This window comes from Mustela erminea, chromosome 13 (genome assembly GCF_009829155.1).
Source record: "Mustela erminea isolate mMusErm1 chromosome 13, mMusErm1.Pri, whole genome shotgun sequence".
Lineage (NCBI taxonomy): Eukaryota > Metazoa > Chordata > Mammalia > Carnivora > Mustelidae > Mustela > Mustela erminea.
This window is the reverse complement of record NC_045626.1, coordinates 10440811-10448678: the sequence shown is the minus strand read 5'-3', so window position 1 is coordinate 10448678 and position 7868 is coordinate 10440811. Positions and strand designations below refer to the sequence as shown.

The 7868-nt window shown below is 31.8% G+C and overlaps 1 non-coding gene across 1 annotated transcript; it reads left to right on the top strand.

Moving 5' to 3' along the window:
• Positions 1-4068: 4068 nt before the first annotated feature.
• LOC116572592 lies at positions 4069-4205 on the top strand. Its single transcript, XR_004278429.1, has one exon. It is a non-coding gene; the product is annotated as a U4 spliceosomal RNA (small nuclear RNA).
• The last annotated feature ends 3663 nt before the right edge of the window (positions 4206-7868 follow it).

Sequence of the window (7868 nt, the reverse complement as noted above, 5' to 3'; positions counted from 1 at the left end):
ATTAAATCCAAGCAGATTACTTCCTTCAGAGCTGGTTCCCTTAACCTTGAGGGAAACCATTTTCCAGGATATGGATGCCATTTTGGAAAAGAAAAAAGAAATATATGGGTAAATAATGGCCAGGGTTTATTTCTAGGACAGTGGTTTCCAAATTTTCATATTTATTCTCCTATGAAAAAACTGCTTAGGGTAAACTCCAATATTATAATACGTATTTATATACTAATCATTTACTTCTATAACTTTTACCACCATAAAGATATTTCAAAACATACTCAAAATTGAAATATAAGAGTATGAGGTAAAACATCAATATAGATAGATTTTTAAAATATTTTGCCACAGCTCAGCTGATGGTCTTGGGCACACTCTACATGACCTTTAGGAGACCACATGGGAGTCACTTGTCTGGAGATTGCTCTGCAAGGTGGAGGAGCACAACATGGCCATTTTGAATATTTCAAGTCCGTATCTCCCACCTTATCCTGCTTTTCTCTCTCTTCAAGAGAACAATTTGCATGGGTTCTCAGACTTTTACTCTATGTCCTGATTATGCAATAGTAACTTTCTGGTTGCCAAATTATACCTACAATAGATGGTTCTTATAAGTAATACAAACTGAAAATAGGAATTAAATCAAATGAACTATATAATTTCTATCTCGTTCTTTTTCTTAATTATAGTACTTAGTTAAATATTCATTTAATATTAATATTAAATTAGTGTTGACCACTCAGGAGAATCTGTATAAAATGTAAAGATTTGTGTCTCTATAATAATACAGCTGCATGACACTAGTCTAAGTACTTAAACACTCAGATTGAGTTTCTCCAACTGCAAAATGAGATAGCATATGTAACTTCTAGGTATGCTGTGATAAGTCACATAAAAATAACAAGCTGGACCTGAAGCATATCAAATGTTCAATAAACGTAGTTATTATATCACAAAAACGTGGCATTTATTTAAATATTTCTAATCAGATTTCTTCGGAAAATTTTAATTAATCTCTTCCTAAAGTGCAGAAGAGAGCCACTACTAAGTCCCCATTGCTACAAGAATAAAAGAATAAGAATAAAAGAAGTGACTGTAAATACACACACTAAATCATTCAGGTAAGAGCTCTGTCCAATTCAAGGCAATTGGGAATGGGAAATATTTCCTAAATATTATAAATAACTTCAGGTTAATGAAGTTAATGTGTACAGTTTCTATTATATGAAATGTCAGGATCTGGTAGGAGAAAGGAGTAGAATTGTGTATAAGTAGTCATGGGACCTAAGACACTTTAGAGATAGCAGAGGAATAAACCATTACTATATAGGTCTGTTGTCACATCTTAATATAGGAAAGTTGATTTCCATCAACTTGTAAGTTGAAGTCTCTCTCTTTCTCTCTCTCTCTCTCCCTACCTGTATGCCTATCAATTTTCTTTAATAGAGAAATATATATCCTCAAGAGAAAAACTGTAATATTTGAGGATCTCTAAATCAATCACCTTGGTCATTGCCATAAAAATATCTAATGAATTCTGACAGTATTCAGTCTCCATTCCCCACTCATACAAAAAGACTTCCCAAACAATTTTTATGTTCCTTATTCTTATATATACATGAGGTTCCATTTAGGGAAAGATGCCAGTTGAAAGAAAAAGTCCAAAACAAATAGAAAACATAAAAATATAACTGAAAAAAAGCAAAAACAAATGGCAGGAGTGGCAGAGAACAACAACAACAACAGAAAGGAAGAAACCCCAAATCTCCTTAGATAAATAAAGGACTTCCTCAATGAAAGAAGTATAGCTTGCTTTTAATAAGTGTGTTTGGAGAACACGAACTGTAATTCCTGGCTATTTTTTAAAGGTATGTATAGGAGGAAATTTTGAAAGGTAAATTTGAAGAAAAATCTTTATCAAAGCAGAAAAACAAAGCATGGGTATAGAAAATAAGATAAAAAGATTATTAGGGTATTAATTCAAAAGACACAACATAAAAAAATAAATCTCAGAGAAATGGAATAAATGTCCATTCACTCTCTCCATATTTTTCTCATCCAATCTACAGAAAAATGCAATCTGGCTTGTCCCTCCACCAATACTACAATGCAACCAGTCCATCCATGTTAAGAGGGGGATTTCTTTAACAAAATTCAATAAATTTTTCTTTATTTTTTGAAATTAACTTTATAGTGGCATAGCACATTGTTGCTTTCATCATAATTGCAGTTCCCTTTTTAAGAATTCTCTCTCTTTTGGCTTGCAAAGCTCTACACACTTTCAAGCTTCTCCTTCACCTCAAAATCTCTATTTCATTTTATTGTTCTCTTCCTTAAATACTAAAGATCCATTCTTCAAAATGCTTTGCTCATTCTATATGTGCAATAATATCTGCAGATTTTATGGCTTCAATTAATGTCTATATACCAAAGCACTACTAAGGATTCTCAGCGGTCCATATTTATCTCTTTTGTTATCTATAGATCTATTTTCCAAGATGCATTTCAAAGTCTCATGGCCCACAGAGAAACCTTTATCTCTTATTGCTCATTCCTCTTCATCACTTTCTCTCACTGAATGGATACAGGACCCATTCAAAAACTGTAACTTGAATAAGGAACCCCCCTTCAATGTTTACTTTACCTTCCATAAATATTCAAACTTCATTTATGGTCAAGTCTACATCTTAAATCTCTCAACTATATGCACTTACTTCTTCCTTTTTTAATTAATATATATTATTTGTCCCAGGGGCACTTACTTCTTATAACCTCAAAGCTCTTAATCTATGACTTCTTGTCATGAGCTGTTTCTCATACCAGCAAAATAAACTGAAATGATATGTTTAAATTAGAAAATATTTTTCAGGAGTGTTAAAGATTTTACACCATTTTATCTACTGAAATCATGTCTGAAAGTCTATCCTAAAGAAATAAATCAGAATTTAGAAAATGTGGTGTAAAACACTGTTTACCAGTGTACTATCTATTGCATAAAAATATAAAACTAATTTTTGAAGACAGTTAATTTTTGACATATATACTCAAATGTTTAAAGAGATTGGACAGGATTATGACAATTATAGTTGTATAGTTGACAACACTCATGGTATCAGGAAAGTAAAGTTCCATAGTGAATTGTATTTAATTAGAAGAATCAATGTTAACAAGTGAACATGAAAATAGGTATCTTTCTTAACTTGTCACCAAAAGAGGTCACACCAACATCATTGGTAATTTACCTATCACCAAAACTAACATGCACCCTTAGTGCCCAGATTTGGTTTCTCATACCATTTGTCAATTAAAAGAAAAACAAACAAAAAATGGTACATCTTGGTGAATAACTAAAGAGAAGTTTTAGGAATGACTGAAGCAGAAAAGAATGGACTGAAGAGTGATCAGAGTCTAGAACTGAAGAATCTAAGAATAGATGAGTCATTCAAAGTAGATGCTAATAGAAAAAAAGCAGAGATCTCTTCACTGGGGAGTATGGATTTAAGAAAGAATGTATTAAGATAAAAATTGCAGTTTTGGGATTCTGTTTGTAGGTCAATTAAATGGGCAAGAACAAGCAAAGATGTTACAAGGAAAAAATAAACCAAGCACCAAAGTAACCACTCTGCAAATTCTCTTTATTATGAATAATAATAACATATAAGTAAATAGCAATAATATAATCATTTTCCTTACACTTCCCCATGACTTGAGAGTTAAAAAATAAATTCAAGAAATTCTAAATTTTAATCTCTCAAATTATTCGACGTGTCAAAATGATACTGAAATCAATTTCAAAACTGAAAAAATGAATTGATAAGGAGTTTAATTTAGTATTTCAGTAGCCATTCACAAAAATTTTAGAGTAAAATGATAATAAATTTTGTATCCTAATATGGACTGTCTACCTCAAAGGAGAAGTTTTTAAAAATAAATGAGAATATATAATTATTTCAGTACAAAATATTTTTGCACAAACACCTCTGTGAAAAAAGAATTAGTTTAGTTTCAAATTATAAAATAAAAAACTCAATGCTTTCTTAATTTCTTTATATAAAACATATAAATAAAAATTCCATCTTTGTGCAGTGGCAGTATCATAGCCAATGAGGTTTATCCGAGGTATGATAATTGCTAATTGAAAAAATTCCATATCATTTATGTTTTTGTTTTCTGAATGCAGGTTAAAATAACTTAGTGACTAGCCCACATTATTTTTGACTAGTCCACATTTTTAAAGTACATCTTGTTGAATTTATTTAGAGTATGTGATCATGAAAATATATTTTGAAGACAAAACTTGAAACCAGATGAATTAGCTTAGCAGAGTCTTTACTACAACTATTTTACATTCTGGGGTTATCATCTCATGATTGTATGCTATTAGCTATGTACAGAGAATGACCAAGGAATGTATTTTAGTAAACGTAATACTGGAAACACCTCACAAGGAAGACTTTTTAAAATCTCTTTAACATGAATGGCATGCTTACAGAATAAGTAAACTCCTACTCCAAAATTCCCAAAATAAGCACTTTGGGTACATCACATTAATTCTTTTTTTCTTCTCTCTTTTTAAAATTTTCTTTACTTATTTGACAGAGAGAAAGAGAAATCACAAGTAGGCAGAGAAGCAGGCAGAGAGAGAGGGGAAAACAGGCTCCATGCTGAGCAGAGAGCCCGATGCGGGGCTCAATCCCAGGACCCTGAGATCATGACCTGAGCTGAAGACAGAGGCTTAACCCACTCAGCCACCCAGGTGCTCCACATCACATTAATTCTAAATAAAATGTATATAGGAAAAATGAAAAGAGATACATTTGTAAATCTATAAGACAGTAAAAGTGTACCTCCAAGAGATGGGATGGGTTAAACATACATATAAATTTCAGGAAGGGAAACCATCATGAATATAATTAATTTGAGGAACAAATGGATTTAAAAAGCAAGATGAAATAGATTCTTTAAGGTTTTGATTCCTTTGTAATTGATGCCAGAGAAGATAAAGATGTTCCTTTCAGTGCTTAAATGTAAAAGCATTCAGTATAGTTTGATGAATGAGTGAATTGTTTGACTGAAAAGATGTCTTTTTTTTCCTCTTAGAACTTACATTATGTGGACTATGAGCCACTCCATTTAACAATGTGTAGAAATAGTTAATATGTTCTGTGAAGAGATGATGTTCTTATATAAAATAATCCATGTTATTTCTTTAATCCAGCAAGCCTAGCATCATTTTGTTTCTTAATATGTAGAAAGCAGCTAATTAACAATTTACTAAAATTTGGATACTTAACTTACATATATACAGTGTTAAAAGTGTATTGCTTATTCCTGTTTCCCTACAATGCAAGTGTTCAATTATAATACAGTGTCAAATAATCTCATAAAAATTATACTTACGATTTAAGAGCTGTGTGTTTTAAACATTTGCTTAATACACACACACACAATGACAACATTGCTTCGTATCTTTAAAACAGTTTAAATTTAAATTTCATAGAAGTAACTTTATATATGTCATCCTCTATATAAAATGGCATGCAACACAAGGAACAACAGGTGTTGGCAAGGATGTGGAGAAAGGGGAACCCTCTTGCATTGTTGTGGGAAGGTAAACTGGTGCAGCCACTCTGGAGAATGGAATGGAGGTTCCTCAGAAAATGAAAAATAGAACTACACTACAATCCGTCAATTGCCCTAATAGATATTTACCCAAAGAATACAAAAATACTAATTCAGATTATCTGCAATAACCAAACTATGGAAATAGCCTGTGTCCGTTTATTGGATGGATAAAGAAGAGTCACACACACTGAAAGCTTACTGAGTTTTAATGCAATAATGGGGATGGAGCTAGAGAATATTATGCTAAGCAAAATAAGTTAGAGAAAGACAGGTAACATTTGATTTCACTCATATGTGGTTTTGTTAGGAAACAAAACAAACCAGCAAAGGGGGAAAAAAGAGAGAGAGGCAAAACAAGGAACAGATTCTCAACTATAAAGAACAAACTAATGGTTACCAAACTAATGGTTACCAAAGGCGAGATGGGTGTGGAAATGGGTTAAACAGGTGATGGGGGTTAAGGAGTACACTTGTTTGATGAGCACAGGATGATGTATGGATGTGTTAAATTACTGTATTATACACCTGAAACTAATATAACACTGAGTGGTAACTAAGTGGGAGTAAAATAGAAACTTAAAAAAATAAAAAATATGAGGCATGGGAAATTATAAAATGGCATAGAACTTTAATAATTTATGTGGTCTTGATATTATCAAGTGAAAAAATATATTTATATACACATAAAAAATATATATGTGTGTGTGTATGTATACACATATATTTTATATATAATATATATATTTATATATATATATAAAATCTGAAATCTGTCCATAGACAAAAAAGGCACATGCATATGTGTGTGCATGCAAATACACATACGCATTTTTATAGTCTTTATGACAGTCATTTTTAATGGCTATATATGATTTTATTGTGATAGAGGGCATATTATGTTACTCAATTCATCATTTATAATCCCGTTGTCGTAGATATTCTTCATTATCTACTTTTAGATTATTTAAGTATGATGAAGTCCCAGGAAAGAGACTTACTGGGTCAAAAATTCAGCTGCAACTTTGGTTGTTTGTTAGCTTCAGGAGTAAGAGAATTTAGTGATTCATCACTTACATACAACACCCAGTGCTCATCACAAGTGCCCTCCTTAATGCCCATCACCCATTTATCCCATCCCTGTCCACGACCCTCCAAGAACTTTTGGATTTTTCCCTATTAGTGAAGGTTCTTGTATGGCTTGCCTCTCTCCCTTTCTCTCCCCCACCTCTTCCTCTACATTCATCTCTTTTGCTTCTTAAATCCCAGGTGAGTGAAATCATAGGGTATCAGTCTTCATCTGACCGAAGTCAGTACTTTAGCACAAAACACTCTAGATCCACTCAGGTCATCTTAAATAGCAGGACTGCATTGTTTTTGATGGCTGAGTAATATTCCATTGTCACATATGCCCATTTATTATTAACTAATAATTTGGGGTCAAATCCTGGTATGTCTATATTTTACAAATGTTGGATAAAAGAAAGAAAATAACCAAAGAAAAACCAATGTTTTATCCAGACACAAAGACAAAAGCCTTATTTAGAAGGAAGAGAATTATATCCATCTGAAAAGTGATGTTATGGCCCCCCCCTTTTTTTTTTCACCGAATATTAAAGGGAAATTTTGTTTTACACTCTCTCTCTGTCAAATAAATAAATAAAATATTCAAAAAGAACAATATTTAAAGGGTACATGTTAAGAGCATGAGTGTCAAAAAATTCAATGTCAGTTTATATTTAGTTATACATTATCATCTATCTAATTATATGTATCTCGATTATGACAAATTCCTGAAAGATGGGTCAGATTTTTTAAGAATGCTTGGGAAACATTTATGCAAATCATTTTAAAACATCTTCATTTACGATAATTTAATTGAATTTTTTTTTAAAGTTTCCAGGAATAAGTACATTGGAAGGATTCTAAGGGAAAAACAAAACAAAATAAAATATATGAATAGATGAAATACCCTTTAAGATCTCCAGTCTGTATATGTGTGTGTTTGTGTGTGTGTGTGAGAGAGAGGTAGAGAGGCAGTGCGTTTAAGCATAGAAGTAAAACTATTTCAATATTTTATTCGGACACAAAGAATTACTAAAATTGAGAATGGAAAATGAAGATATAATTTACATAATGTTCTGAGACATTTCAGTCATTGTTACAAAGCCTTGGTAAAGCAGAAAATGCATATAAAAAAGAATAAGTCATCTAGAGATGACTTCTAGATTTTGTAAACTTGCTGTCTGTAA